This window comes from Bos taurus, chromosome 5 (assembly GCF_002263795.3).
Source record: "Bos taurus isolate L1 Dominette 01449 registration number 42190680 breed Hereford chromosome 5, ARS-UCD2.0, whole genome shotgun sequence".
In the NCBI taxonomy this organism is placed as follows: Eukaryota; Metazoa; Chordata; class Mammalia; order Artiodactyla; family Bovidae; genus Bos; species Bos taurus.
In genome coordinates, this window is record NC_037332.1 from 93,043,293 (window position 1) to 93,059,817 (window position 16,525).

Sequence of the window (16,525 nt, forward strand, 5' to 3'; positions counted from 1 at the left end):
AACCATAATACTATATTGTCAAAAATCAGAGGAGAAAGAATATACCTAGGTGTGGCAGGAGTTACCCTCATTTCAAGTTCCCTGTACAATTTTAAAAGGGTAACTTATAACTTCAGGGATAAAGCAGATCATCCTCAAACTTCAGACTGACTGGAGAAAGACTTGTGCTTTAACACAGGTGAAATCTTTGGGATGGGAAGATGATTATGGTCTTTAAATGCAAAAGATTACCCACATTTTTGATGACAGCTGGAGTGAAACACACCGCGTTCAAGATAATTTGAGAAACCCAACTCCAGTTAACAACAGATGCATACGTCTCCCGTAATTCTAATTGCACATCAAACTAACTTTACCTGCAGGGACACAGCATTGCAAGGCCAATATAGAAACGACGTGGTGCTCATCGGCTCTGGCGTGCTAGGATGAAATAGCATATTGACCCTGAGTCTATACTCAGTAAAAGCAATTGTCATTCTGCCACTGTAACACCTTGTTGCCAGTGGCGATGTAATTAAAGCTGTGAGGACTCATTTTCCATTCTTATCTCTTAAGCTCCTCTGAATCAGAAACTGTTTGTCTGTGGTAACTGAGAAAACCTACTACAAGCCTACATGTTTATGTATGAATTTTTGGTAGCTTTTCCTTTTTAGGGGGGCTGAAGTTGTATACATAATTGCCAATGTTCATCCAAATGACATGTATATACAAATGTTGATGTTTGTGCATAAGCACATAGGCATGTATACACTGTGTATTTTTATATACATGCCCCCAACCTCCCATACATACACACACACACACCTCTAGAGTCTAAATTTTACTCACCCCCTTTTCTCCTCTATTAAAATTCCAAATGGCTAAGAGGATTTTCTCAATTTAGTCATACTTTTAATCTTCACTGAAATGAGTGATGACTTCTTATAATAAAAAGTTGACAGGCTTACATTGCGCACCGGTGGATTAGTTTCCCTTGGTGATGAGGTTTTCTTTTGTGCGCCGTGTGTCTGTTTGATGGAGGTTTAACAGAAAGCATTTTGGCAGAAATTGGATGCAGCGGGGATCATCTGGAGATGGCTGCTGTTCGATATTAACTGCACACAGTAACTTTTTTTTCCCTCTTCCTTTTTTTTAATTCTTCAGCCAGGTGACCGAGAGAGCCAAAACATTTTTCCTGTTAAAAAAAATAAAGATTCTTTTTTCTTTTTCAGAATAAAGTATGTGCCCATTTTGTAAACACCTCAAATGTTTAATGTGCTTAGGCCATTGTTTCATGTAAGCTTGGAAGAAGCTTCCTCAGCAAGGAGGTATCAACACACAAACATCTGAGAGGAGTATCTCTAATATCCAAATGTCTTTGATCCTCCAGAAATCAGTATGTAAGCAGGAGTTGGTTAAAGATTAGAATTAGATGTTTTACAGAAGATCTGTGCTCGATACGTGCCTAAATTCAGAGAAAGACACTCGTGGGCCGTAATTTGCATTATTTACTCCCGACCCTCACCCCCTTCTTGTAATTCCATTTTATTACTCATTGGAAGCATCGAAAGTCTCCTAATGGAGAGTTGCCAGATGTCAAATGTAGTGGAACATGCTCCAAGCATATGTATATATTTATGCTTGTGAATATATGCACACAGAGAAAATAAATCACTGGAAGGATACATCTCATTCCACAGGAAAGCTCTGACCAGGTGGGTGGGAGCTAATAACATTCACTAGCCCCTAAGCACTACGTCCAGTGATTCGATGTACATCAATCTATGTGTGATGTGAATACACTCAACCTGAGAGCCGGTGTGCAGTACAAATGAGTATTTCTCTTTAATAAAAGGATAGATTTCTGTGTGTTTATATGTTTAATACAGTAATGATGCAGCATTGTCCAATTACAAATTATTATGGCAAGCGAGCAATCTTTATTTTGGAAAGGGTGAGAATTTAATTATGACTTTAATTTTTCAGTACGGAAGAAAACCTTCAAGTCTGTCCACAGTGTGAAGTTCTTAGATCCTGGAAAAATGCTTATGATAGAGATAGGACAAGCCTAATCTGTACTTACCTCTGCCTCAGACAGCAGCAGTGACAATCCTGCCTGCCTTGTCAAGTTTCAAGAACTTGCAATCCTTAATTTAAACACTTGAGAGATCTATGGAGCCTGTCAGTCTGGTTAATTAAGCTCTGTCTTCTTTTACCCCTCCTCCCCACCCAAACAAAATCTGGCTTTTTTTTAAAAGGCCACTTAAGACTTTATCTACTGATTAAGCAAACAGGTTCCAGCCTAAGTAGAATGATCTTAGAAGACTTAAGCAGAATAGTTCTTGCTATTAAAGAGAATACAATTTAAAATCTTCTCGTGGAAGTGTCATACATAGGTTGGCCTTAGCACCTTCAGCTTTCCTCTTTCTGAACTAATTAAAGAAACATCAGGTAATCCAGGGCAAAAAAAAACATGATACGTGTATTAGAATATATGTCAGTAATTAATTTTTAACATAGATATATTTCATGTAAGAAAATGTGATACTTCAAAGTTGGTAGTATTAGTTCTTTCTCAACCACAGGAACTGGGTTTCTGACAGTTTTTTTAGTAGGAGAATTTGTGAATGAGAAACTTAATACCCTATGGGAAAAATAAGGTTAGAAGATTAAAGATCTCTAACATCCTTATGAAAACCTATGAATGTTTAAAATATAAAAGAAAGTTTATATTCACTAATATAGAACAGTAAAGAAAACATACAGCAAAAATCAACACAACATTGTGAAACAATTAGCCTCCAATTAAAAAATAAATTTAAAAAAATCACATAAACAAGAACAAATAAAAAATGAGAAAACACGTGGAGCCTACCAACTGCCAAATATTAATTTGAAAGTGAAAGTGTTAGTTGCTGGGTCATGTCTGACTCTTTACAACCCTGTGGATTGTAGCCCACCAGGCTGCTCTGTTCATGAAATTCTCCAGGCAAGGATACTGGAGTGGGTTGCCATTCCCTTCTCCAGGGGATCTTACCAACCCAGGGAACGAACCTGGGTCTCCTGCATTGACGGTGAATTCTTTACTGTCTGAGCTACCAGGGAAGCCCTAAATATTGATTTATATATATTACATTAATGTTCATTAATATTGTTTAAGCAATTTCAATTTACCTTTCTTTGATGATCTTTCATCTCTATTTCAAAATATAAATTTTTGGTTTTGTTGCAGATAGTATTTATAATAGCAGATATTTCCCCCGTTTCTATGTTTGTCAATATTTAATGACTACCTGACTTTAAAATCTGAAGCCCATGTTTCCTGTGTCCTATTATAGTCCTAGAGACAAAGTGACTTCACTCTGTTTCAGATTAAGGTCCTTTCTCTCCTCCCCAATCAAAAAAAGTAGTTGTCATAGCTGAGTTACTTCAGGCCAAAACATTCTGTCAAGCTCTCTCAAACATCTCAGTTTTTCCTACATATATCATAAGGGAACAGAGAAGGCAATGGCATCCCACTCTAGTACTCTTGCCTGGAAAATCCCATGGATGGAGGAGCCTGGTAGACTGCAGTCCATGGGGTCGCTAAGAGTCGGACATGACTGAGCGACTTCCCTTTCACTTTTCACTTTCATGCATTGGAGAAGGAAATGGCAACCCACTCCAGTGTTCTTGCCTGGAGAATCCCAGGGATGGGGAGCCTGGTGGGCTGCCATCTATGGGGTCGCACAGAGTTGGACACGACTGAAGTGACTTAGCAGCATCATCAGGGAATAAGTGTGTATCTTCTCTCACAGTGACCTTTATCCCAAGGCTCTGCTTCTAAAAGTCTTATTCTATTTGGCTATTTGCTTTATTGATTTTGTCTTGATTCCAATCTTTCCTCATTTTCTAATTATCAATAGAGATGACTTACAGTTCATAAATATAAGAATTTAAATTCTTAAGGATGGAAAATGACATATTGGACTAAACAGCATGTGTTGAATCTTGAAAGTTTTAGTTCTCAGATGTGTCCGACTCTTTGTGACCCCGTGGACTGTAAGCCTCCAGGCTTCTCTGCCCATGGCATTCTCCGGGCAAGACTACTGGACTGGATTGCATTTCCTTTTCCATGGAATCTTCCCGATGCAGGGATTGAACCATGTCTCCTGCATTGCAGGCAGATTCTTTACTGTCCGAGCCATAGGTTTACTAAGCTTTCTATCAAGGTAAACATGATTTGGGAGGGATTGCTGAACATAAAAATTTAATGATTCTGAAATAACTAAGAGGACTCCTCTTCCTAATTTAAAATCTGAATTATAACAACAAGTTTAGGCAAAAGTGAAAATAAAGTTTATTGACCAGGGCTTTACCACAGATATCTACAAGGAGGTGTTTGCTTCTCCCTCCAACCCTCGTTGGTCACCTCTAGATGACTAAACCAACAACCAGGATTCACTGAACAGGCATATAAGGCTTAGAATTTTAACATAGGTCTATTTGCAGCAGTTTGAAACAAACTTATTGGTAGCAGACACATCTCAGATGATATTAAACCGTAAACTTGTTTATGTGTGCCCAAACCATTTTCGTATTCACCTTGCCTTTTAACCTGCTTTCACTAGGGGCAGATATTTCTAACTACTTACTCTTTAGTTGATAGACGTTAATGTAAGGTATCAGTAAATCATCAATTAGCAGTGATTCTACCAAATGTTGCTGTTGTTCAGTCGCAAAGTTGTGTCCGACTCTTTGTGACCCCATGGATTGCAGCACGCCAACCTTCCCTCTCCTTCACTCAAACTCATGTCCAATGAGTCATTGCATGACACCATCCAACTGTCTCATTCTTTGTCATTCCCTTCTCTTCCTGACCTCAGTCTTTCCCAGCATCAGAGTCGTTTCCAACGATTCACCCCTTCGCATCAGGTGGCAAAAATATGGCAGCTTCAGCTTCAGCATCAGTACTTCCAATGAATATTCTGGGCTGGTTTCCTTTAGGATTGACTGGTTTGATGTCCTTGCAGTCCAAGGGACTCTCAAGAGTCTTCTCCAGCACCACAATTCAAAAGCATCAATTCTTGGGTGCTCAGACTTCTTTATAGTCCAACTCTCACATCCATACATGACTACTGGGAAAACCACGGCTTTGACTATAGGGACCTTGTTGGCAAAGTCATGTCTCTGCTTTTTAACACACTGTCTAGGTTTCTCATGTTTTCTTCCAAGGAGCAAGCATCTTAATTTCATGGCTGCGCTCACTGTCCCCAGTGATTTGGTAGCCCAAGAAAGTAAAATCTGCCAGTTTCCATTTTTCCCCATGTAATTGCCATGAAGGGATTGGACCAAATGCCATGATTTTAGTTTTTTGAATGTTAAGTTACAATAGCAGTAATGAGGTAATTTCTGAGGCTAGATCCACCACAACTGAGGTTGGTCCAGACAAATCAGTGTGTTGAAATACAGCCACTATAAACTCTTTTCCATGCATTTAAAAAATAAACAGATTTCAGCACTGTTCACAGAGAGAGTGACAGTGATGTACAGTTACCGTATTTGCCATTTTTGACAGCTTAATATTAAAATAGGCCTTGAATTTGTGATTCAACCTTAGTCTTCTCAGAGTGCTCAGTCACTCAGTCATGTCCAACTCTTTGTGACTCCAGAGACTATAGCCCACCAGACTCCTCTGTCCATGGAATTTTCCAGGCAAGAATATTGGAGTAGCTTCCGATTTCTTATTCCAGGGGATCTTCCCAACCAAGGGATTGAAACTGTGTCTCATGCATCTCCTCCATTGGCAGGCAAGTGCTTTACCACTAGCGCCACCTGGGAAGTTTTAAAACAAATTTCCAGCAGCAATATTTTCACCACATTCTCAAGCCAATTCCAAACTTTATTCTTGAATTAAATTGTGTTTGATAGGGACACAATATTGTTGCTAAACCTCTAGTCACACACCCCAAAGAATTGTTTTAACTGGTCCTTTTTTTCTAGTCTTTTTTAATTCACCATTTGTTCTTCAGAATATATATACTATTCAATTGTTTATTCTGTATCCTTGAAAAGCATTGTTTTCTCACCAAGTTTCTTTTTAATTAATCTAATTTTTTTTCCTTCCTTGAAAAAATGTGTCTTCCCAACTAATATCTTAAATAACTCATGCTTTTTCATTTATCAAACATGCTATATCTCAAAACTAAGCAGAAACAGAATAAACATATCCCTGATTAATCATTCTGTGACCCATTTTAAAATAGCCATGTATGAGCACTTATCATACCTACTCACGAATGGTTTTCTTGTTTTCTCTAAAACATAGCTTCATTTAAGTGAAAGAAAGTTTGTAAATAGAAATTTCATAAGTACCTATGTTTCTCTACTTAAAAATAATTAATTGGTGGTATTAGTTAGGAATATTTTACCTACAGCGTTGGAAAAAGTCAACTAAGAAAGGCTTAAGTAATAAAGATGTAAAATTATCTCCCATTGCAAGAAGCATAGAAGAGCAAGTTGAGATGCAGCTGTTCAGTGATGCCATCAGGGATCCAGGGTCTTTACATTTTTCTTTTCTACTATCCTTAGTACATCGACTCATGCACATCTTATTGCCAAACCTCACAGAGACAGAATGGTTGCTGAAGCTCCATTCAGCATGTTGAGATCAAGGTAGGAAAAAGGAAGGAGAGTATACAGCAATAAGATCTGTCTCTTTTATTAAGAAATTTAAGAACAAGCAGATTTCTTTTTAAAAGTATGTGACATGATTACTTCTACTCATAAGGCAGGCTGAGAAAAATACATTAACTGTCACTGACTCTGTATTGACAAAAGAGATTGAAAGTGAAGTTGGCCTAGCTAATCAAAACACCCTTCCACAGTAGTATTAAAAAGTAATTTAATAATTAATCTGTCAGAAATACCACAAAATGTAAGTTTCCTTAAATAGAATTCATTATTATAAGATAATGTATTTTATAGTACAAATTTGTTATAAAAATGATGCATTTTAAGTGCCTTAAATAAAATTTATTATTATAAAGAGTAGTACATTTTTATAATACAATTTACATCTTTACTTATTACCTCACAACTGATGATTTTGCAGTGACAGAAACTTATGTTAATCTTAGTCTAGTCTATATATGGGGCTTCCCTGATGGCTCAGATGGTAAAGAATCTGCCTGCATTGTGGGAGACCTGGGTTCGAACCCTGGGTTGAGAAGATCTCCGGGAAAGGAAATGGCAACCCACTCCAGTATTCTTACCTGAAGAATCCCAGGAACAGAGGAATCTGGCAGGCTACAGTCCTTGGGGTCACAAAGAGTTGGACGTGACTAAGCACAGTCTACATATGTTATATTAAAGTAAAAATTAATAATTATGAATATGCAGATACATGAAAGCCAAAACAGGGAGTAGAAAGGGAGTACTACAGAAGAGCTTCAATTTAGCAGTCAGTCAGAATTAAAGCATTGAGTTTTAAAAATATGCAAAGATACCAAAGGAGACTTTAAAGCTTTCACAAAATTTAGTCAACCTAGTAGATTATTTAAATATATTGATTATCAATGATGCATTCCAACTTTGTATAGGCCAGATTTGAATGTAAATGTTTTGAAGGTAGTAATTAGTGCCTAAATTTTGTAAGAATAAAAGAACCCTTTGCTCCAATGGACTCTGTGAGTTAGCATCATTTTTCTTAAGATGATTTCTTAGTAATCTTCATTGTTCATACTCCTTGGCTTATTTAGAGCATCTCTGCTATTGAGTAATCCACTAAATCACTTTAATTTGTATTTAGTGCCTTTTGAGATCATTGTTACATTATTTTCTTGATATTGAGACTTTTTTCATTTTCTTTTAACATAAATCCAGAGTCTAAGAGAATCAATAAAATAGGTACTGATACTAGAATAACAACATACAGATACAAAAGCAACTTAAAAAATAAAACTTTTCATGTGTGAAATTTGAGGGTTGTTGCTATTTGCTGGGTTTAATCAATTTCAAAATCAGAATTACTTGATTGCATGACACTTGGACCATGATGGAAATGTCCAGATGATAAATAGGAAGAAATTACTAGGGGCGTGTGTGGTGCATGCATATGTTCCTCATTTATTGATCATTTTCAGATAAACTCATTAGTTCTGTTCTAACTCAAATTTATCACTTGAGATTTGAAATAACCAATCACCAATCATATACCCACTTCTAAAATGCTAAAAGATTTGTATGTGCAGCTTTCTATTATTATCATTATTATCTATTATTATATCAAACTAAATGTGAGCTAAGTTGTATCAGATGACTCTTGGTGAAGGTAAAGTAGAAAATTCACTGGAGTTTTCAATATTCACTAGGGTATCATGTATCACCTTAGAATCTAATAAAGCTCTTTCCACATTTATAAAACATTTTGCTTCCTTTGGGGAATTTAACCAATTAATAAAATCACACTATCTCCAAGACTTTTCCTGGGAATATGACTTATGATAATTATATATAAGTGTTAGTATTTTTTTTGCATAAAAATCACACTTCGGTTTCTATTGTTAATCATCTTCATGCTCCATTAAAAGTGGGAGACACCTGAATACATCTTCAAAGAATCAAAGAACCTTAGAAGGAATAGGAAGTGAGTTGGGAAGAATGGATTGCAGTTACAAACAGTACTAAAAGGTAATCATTCAGGTGACACTCCAAATATAAACGGATAGAATTTGAAATGGGAAGGAAGAGAAGCAGATGGGGAGTAGATAGTGCCCAGGTTGAGAACATTAAATGATTGGAAGCCACTTGAACAGTAATAAAAATTAAAGCAGATCGAATATAGAGGAACAGGTAAAGGTACCAAAACTTAATGATGTGAAGTTCAGTTCAGTTCAGTCACTCAGTCCTGTCCGACTCTTTGCGACCCCATGAATCGCAGCACGTCAGGCCTCCCTGTCCATCACCAACTCCCGGAGTTCACCCAGACTCACATCCATCAAGTCAGTGATGCCATCCAGCCATCTCATCCTCTGTCGTCCCCTTCTCCTCTTGCCCCGATTCCCTCCCAGCATCAGAGTCTTTTCCAATGAGTCAACTCTTCGCATGAGGTGGCCAAAGTACTGGAGTTTCAGCTTTAGCATCATTCCTTCCAAAGAAATCCAAGGGCTGATCTCCTTCAGAATGGACTGGTGAGAAGAGCTAGGGCTAAAAAAGACTAGTGTTGATTTTTAATTTCAGAAGACCTACTAAAAATGAATGAAAACAGTCAAGAGATACAGATTTATGTGTCTAAAAATCTCTATGTGCTAAACTACTTTCTAGGCAATATAAAAAAAATTTGCAATCTCTGTCTTCCCTTTTCATGATTAACGTGCTGTGCTTGGTTGCTCAGTCGTGTCTGACTCTTTGCGAACCCATGGACTGTACCCCTCCAGGCTTCTCTGTCCATGGAAATTCTCCAGGCAAGAGTACTGGAGTGGGTTGACATGCCCTTCTTTAGGGGATCTTCACAACCCAGGGATCAAACGAAGGTCCCCTGCATTGCAGGAGGATTCTTTACTGTCTGAGCCACCAGGGAAACTCTCCATGATTAAAATTTTCTCTAATATTGCCTTGTAAAGCATATTTTTTTTAGAAGATTCAAGCTTTGTTTTTTTTTTTTTTTTTTTTTCAACCTGATACTTAAGCCAGGAAGAATATGGCAAGCAAAGTTCCTTAAGTTTTGGTACACTTGTGTCTACATCAGTTCAGTTCAGTTTAGTCACTCGGTTGTGTCTGACTCGTTGCGACCCCATGAACTGCAGCACGCCAGGCCTCCCTGTCCATCACCAACTCCCAGAGTTCACTCAGACTCACGTCCATCGAGTCAGTGATGCCATCCAGCCATCTCATCCTCTGTCATCCCCTTCTCCTCCTGTCCCCAATCCCTCCCAGCATCAGAGTCTTTTCCAATGAGTCAACTCTTCGCATAAGGTGGCCAAAGTACTGGAGTTTCAGCTTTAGCATCATTCCTTCCAAAGAAATCCCATGGCTGATCTCCTTCAGAATGGACTGGTTGGATCTCCTTGCAGTCCAAGGGACTCTCAAGAGTCTTCTCCAACACCACAGTTCAAAGGCATCAATTCTTCAGAGCTCAGATTTCTTCACAGTCCAACTCTCACATCCACACATGACCACAGGAAAAACCATAGCCTTGACTAGATGGACCTTTGTTGGCAAAGTAATGTCTCTGTTTTTCAATATGTTATCTAGGTTGGTCATAACTTTCCTTCCAAGGAGTAAGTGTCTTTTAATTTCATGGCTGCAGTCACCATCTGCAGTGATTTTGGAGCCCAGAAAAATAAAGTCTGACACTGTTTCCTCTGTTTCCCCATCTATTTGCCATGAAGTGATGGGACCAGATGCCATGATCTTAGTTCTCTGAACGTTGAACTTTAAGCCAACTTTTTCACTCTCCATTTTCACTTTCATCAAGAGGATTTTGCGTTCCTCTTCACTTTCTGCCATATGGGTGATATCATCTGCATATCTGAGGTTATTGATATTTCTCCCGGCAATCTTGATTCCATCTTGTGCTTCATCTAGCCCAGCATTTCTCATGATGTACTCTGCATATAAGTTAAATAAGCAAGGTGACAATATACAGCCTTGACGTACTCCTTTTCCTATTCGGAACCAGGCTGTTGTTCCATGTCCAGTTCTAACTGTTGCTTCCTGACCTGCATATAGGTTTCTCAAGAGGCAGGTCAGGTGGTCTGGTATTCCCATCTCTTTCAGAATTTTCCATAGTTTATTGTGATCCACACAGTCAAAGGCTTTGGCATAGTCAATAAAGCAGAAATAGATGTTTTTCTGGAACTCTCTTGCTTTTTCCATGATCCAGCGGATGTTGGCAATTTGATCTCTGGTTCCTCTGCCTTTTCTAAAACCAGCACATACCACCTAGGTAATTGGGAAAGATAGATCAAGAGGAGAGTTACAGTCTAGGAAAGAAAAGAAGAACATTTAAAAGTGTGCAAGTAAAATAATTAGCTGAACACCTGCCACATTAATAATGATAAACCAAATTTAAATATAGAGAACAGTACAAGTTGCTAGCGATCCCCCTCATGGACTCTCCTTGGATTTTTCTGATAAGCTTAGAAAGGCAAGGCTCTTAAGGAAGAACTCAGGAAATAGCCATACATAATTTTGATTTTCCAAGTGGGTCTATAGAACACAGAGAGAAAGCGAGCAATAAATCAAACTCACCTCAATAATGGCTTTGAATAGGTCAAATGGGTTGTAATTGACATGTAATAAACTATCTAGTTAAGGTGTTCAATTTTACAAGTTTTGGCAGATGTGTATGCCTGAGAAACCATTACCACAATCAAGAAAGTGGAAGTATCAATCATTCCTCATGACACTTAATAATCACTCCCTCCCAAACTTTATCATCCCCAGGTGTCTGTGTGTATGATTTCTGGCATGATAGATTAATTTTGATAGCCTAAATTTTTTTTATAAATGGAATCATACAACCGATGTTTGATTTTGTTTGATTTCTTTCACTCAGAAAAGTTGTTTTGAGTTTGATCCATGTTGTTGCACAGGTTCATTTCTTTTTATTGTTGAACAAACATCATTGCATCACAAGTCGACTGTCCTTTCACCTATTGATGGACATGTCAGTAGTTTCTAGTTTGGCACTATTATAGCTAAAGCTGTTGCAAACAATGTGCCATGTACTTAGTTGTGTCTGACTCTTTATAACTCCGTGGACCAGCATGCCAGGCACTTCAGTCCATGGGATTCTCCAGGCAAGAATACTGGAGTCAGTTGCCATTTCCTTCTCCAGGGCATCTTCTCAACTCAGGAATTGAATCCATGTCTCTTGTGTCTTCTGCATTGCAGGTGGATTCTTTAATCACTGAGTCACTGGAGAACACTAATGTACAAGTATTTGATTGGACATAGGTTTTTATTTCTCTTGGGCAAATATCTACGAGGGAATGACTGGATCATATGATAATATATTAAATTTTTAAATAAAATGTCAAATTGGTTTTCACTATCCTTGTACAAATTTACATTCTTACCAATTTATACTCTGTAAGAATTCCAATTGCTTCATAATCTCATGAATCCTTGGTATGGCCATTCTTTTTAGCATTGGTCATTTTCATGTATCAATATATAGTGCTATCACATTGTGCTTTTAATTGTCATTTTCCTGATAATTAAAGGTGTTGAATATCTTTACTTACATTATTTTATCATCTGTGTATCTTCTTTGGTAACATTTTCATCCAAACTTTTGTCTAAATTTTTGAGTTATTTATATTCTTATTATTGGATTTTAAGAGTTCTCTCTATAGTCTAGATATGAATTTTTTTATCGGGTAGATGCTTTCCAAATATTTTCTTTCAGCCTCTGTCTTATTTTTCATTCTCTTAACAATGTCTTTCAAAGAGCATATCTTTTTCATTGCAATGAAGTCCAATTTATCATTGTTTTTAATGAATTATGTTTTCATTGTCATATTTTAGAACTATTTGCCTAATCCAAAGATAGAAATATCTCTCCTGTTTTCTTCTAGAGCTTTTGCAGTTTTAGGTTTATAGTTCATTTTAAATTAATTTTTGTGTATGGTACAAGGTATGGATTGGAGCTCACATTTTTGCATATGAATATCCAATTATTTTAGCACCATGTGTTTAAAAGAATATATTTTCTTGTCTAAATTGCCTTATCATTTTTCTCAAAATTGAGCTCTTTTTAAAGTTTTGGTGCTATTAATAAATTAACCTGTATAATTTCATTGATATATTTGTATTTTTCTGTATCACTATAACACTTTCTGTATTATGAAGGCTTTATAAAAAGCCTGAATTCCCTAGTGTTAGTCTTATGACTTTGATTTTCTTCTTTAAAATTGTTTTGACTATTCTGAATCCTTAGAATTTCCATTTAAACTTTAAAATCAGGTTACCAACTTCTGTAAAAACACTTAGTAATATTTGAATTGGATATGGACTCACCAGATCAATTCACCCAAATTCAGATCTTAATATTATGTCTCCTGACTCATAAATATGATGCATCTCTCCAATTATTTAATTCTTCTTTAATTTCTTTCAGCACTAATTTATAGTTTTCAGTGTTCGGGTCTTGTACATAATTTTGTCAGGTTTACTACTAAGTATTTCAATTTTTAGTTATTATTAATGGTAATTTAAATTTTTTACTTTTGATTGTGTTTAGTATATAGGAGTACTGTTGATTCTTGTATGTCAGTCTTGTGCCCTGCAACCATTTTAAACTATCGTAATAGTTTTATTAACATGTTGCTATATTTTATCAAATTTCTAAATAGAAGAGCATGTTGTCTATGAATAAGTGTTTAGATTTCTTAAACGTTTGTGAGTTCACTTTAAATATAGGATAGAAACTTCCTTTCAAACTTAAATTAAAGTCATAATAGTGAACATTGAGGTCATGGTGCTGATAGGGAAAATGCCTTCCATCTTTCATCATTAAGCTGATGTTAGTTGGGAGTTTTTGGTAGATGACCTTGAACAGGTTGAGAATGTTCCTTGTATTCCTAGTTTGTTGGGAGTTTTTATTAGAAATGAATGTTGCAGTTTGTCAAATGCTTTTTCTACATTGATTGGATGGCAATCCATTCTTAAATAATGTTGAATTGGGTTTGTTCAGTTTTTATTTAGAATATTCGCATCTATGATCATGACGGATGTTGTTCTGTACTTTTGTGTGTGTATGTGTGTGTGTATTTTATTGTGGTGTTGGAGAAGACTCTTGGGACTTCCTTGGGCTGCAAGGAGATCCAACCAGTCCATCCTAAAGGACATCAGTCCTGGGTGTTGGAAGGACTGATGTTGAAGCTGAAACTCCCGTACTTCAACCACCTGATGCAAAAAGCTGACTCGTTTGAAAAGACCCTGATGCTGGGAAAGGTTGAGGGCAGAAGGAGAAGGGGACGACAGAGGATGAGATGGTTGTGGGTTTGGGTAGACTCCGACAGTTGGTGATGGATAGGGAGGCCTGGTGTGCTGCGATTCATGGGGTCACAAAGAGTTGGACAAGACTGAGTGACTGAACTGAACTGAACTGTGGAGGTACAGGTCAGCAGTGGACCGCCATAGGGACAGGGGCCCTGGATACAGCAGACTTGGGTGTTGCATAAGCCCTCTTAGAGCTTCTCTTGTGGCTCAGCTGGTAAAGAATCTGCCTGCAATGCGGGAGACCTGGGTTCAATCCCTGGGTTGGGAAGATCCCCTGGAGAAGTAAAAGGCTACCCACTCCAGTGTTCTGGCCTGGAGAATTCCATGGACTGTATAGTCCATGGCATCACAAAGAGTTGGACACAGCTGAGTGACTTTCACTTCACTCTTGGAGTAGGTCACCATTAACCCCACCGTACAGCTGCCAGACCTTACACAGGACTAGGAAAAAGACTCTTGGAGAGCACAAACAGAATCTTGTGTGCACCAGGACCCAGGAGAAAGGAGCAGTGACCCCACAAGAGACTGACACAGACTCGACTGTGAATGTCCAGGAGTCTCCAGTGGAGGCGTGGGTTGGTGGGGGCCTGCTGCAGGGTTGGGGGCAATGAGTGTAGCAATACATGCATGGGACCTTCTGAAGGAAGTCACCATTATCTTCATTACCTCCATCATAGTTTCAGTTCAGTCGCTCAGTCCTGTCCGACTCTTTGCGACCCCATGAATCGCAGCACGCCAGGCCTCCCTGTTCATCACCAACTCCCAGAGTTCACTCAGACTCACGTCCATCGAGTCAGTGATGCCATCCAGCCATCTCATCCTCTGTCGTCCCCTTCTCCTCTTGCCCCCAATCCCTCCCAGCATCAGTCTTTTCCAATGAGTCAACTCTTCTCATGAGGTGGCCAAAGTACTGGAGTTGCAGCTTTAGCATCAAGCCTTCCAAAGAAATCCCAGGGCTGATCTCCTTCAGAATGGACTGGTTGGATCTCCTTGCAGTCCAAGGGACTCTCAAGAGTCTTCTCCAACACCACAGTTCAAAAGCATCAATTCTTTGGCACTCAGCCTTCTTCACAGTCCAACTCTCACATCCATACATGACCACAGGAAAAACCATAGCCTTGACTAGACGGACCTTTGTTGGCAAAGTAATATCTCTGCTTTTCAATATGCTATCTAGGTTGGTCATAACTTTTCTTCCAAGGAGTAAGCATCTTTTAATTTCATGGCTGCAGTCACAATTTGCAGTGATTTTGGAGCCCAAAAAAATAAAGCAGGGCAAAGTTTGGGGCCACCATAGTTTGGCCCCAGGTAAATAGCATGGAGGGAACACAGTTCTACCCATCAACAGAAAATTGGATTAAAGATATACTGAGCATGGCCCCACCCATCAGAACAAGATCCAGTTTCCCCCTCAGTCAGTCAGGAAGCTTCCATAAACTACTTATCCTTCTGCATCAGAGGTCAGACAGACTGAAAACCACAATCACAGAAAACTAACCAATCTAATCACAGACCACAGCCTTGTCTCACTCAGTGAAACTATGAGCCATGCCATGTAGGGCCACCCAAGATGGATGAATCATGGTGGAGAGTTCTGACAAAATATGGTCCATTGGAGAAAGGAATGGCAAACCACTTCAGTATTCTTGCCTTAAGAACCCCATGAACAGTATGAATAGGCAAAAAGATTGGACACTGAAAGACCCCAGGTCAATAGGTGCCCAATATGCTATTGGAGATCAGTGGACAAATAACTCCAGAAAGAATTAAGAGACATAGCCAAAGCAAAAACAACACCCGGTTGTGGATGTGACTGGTGATGGAAGCAAGGTCCAATGCTGTAAAGAGCAGTACTGCATAGGAACCTGGAATGTTAGGTCCATGAATCAAGGCAGATTGGAAGTGGTCAAACAGGAGATGACAAGAGTGAACGTAGGCATTTTAGGAATCAGCGAACTAAAATGGACTGGAATGGGTGAATTTAACTCAGATGACCATCATATCTACTACTGTGGGCAAGAATCCCTTACAAGAAATAAAGTAGCCAGTATAGTAAACAAAAGAGTCCAAAATGCAGTACTTGGATGCAATCTCAAAAACGACAGAATGATCTCTGTTCATTTCCAAGGCAAACCATTCAATATCACGATAATCCAAGTCTATGCCCTGACCAGTAATGCTGAGGAAGCTGAAGTTGAACGATTCTATGAAGACCTACAAGACCTTCTGGAATTAACACCCAAAAAGGTTTCCTTTTCATTATAGGGCAGTGGAATGCAAAAGTAGAAAGTCAAGAAACACCTGGAGTAACAGGCAAATTTGGCCTTGGAATACAGGGCAAAGGCTCATAGAGTTTTGCCAAGAGATTGCACTGGTCATAGCAAATACCCTCTTTGGAAACAGACTGGTCCCAAATAGGGAAAGGAATATGTCAAGGCTGTATACTGTCACCCTGCTTATTTAACTTATATGCAGAGTACATCATGAGAAATGCTGGGTTGGATGAAGCACAAGCTGGAATCAATATTGCCAGAAGAAATATCAATAACCTCAGATA

At 38.4% G+C, this 16,525-nt stretch overlaps 1 long non-coding RNA gene across 2 annotated transcripts in view; it reads left to right on the plus strand.

Annotated features, from left to right (window-relative positions):
* Window positions 1-16,525, plus strand: part of LOC132345334 (uncharacterized) — a 29,528-nt gene that overhangs the window by 4,148 nt on the left and 8,855 nt on the right. The window lies entirely within an intron of this gene.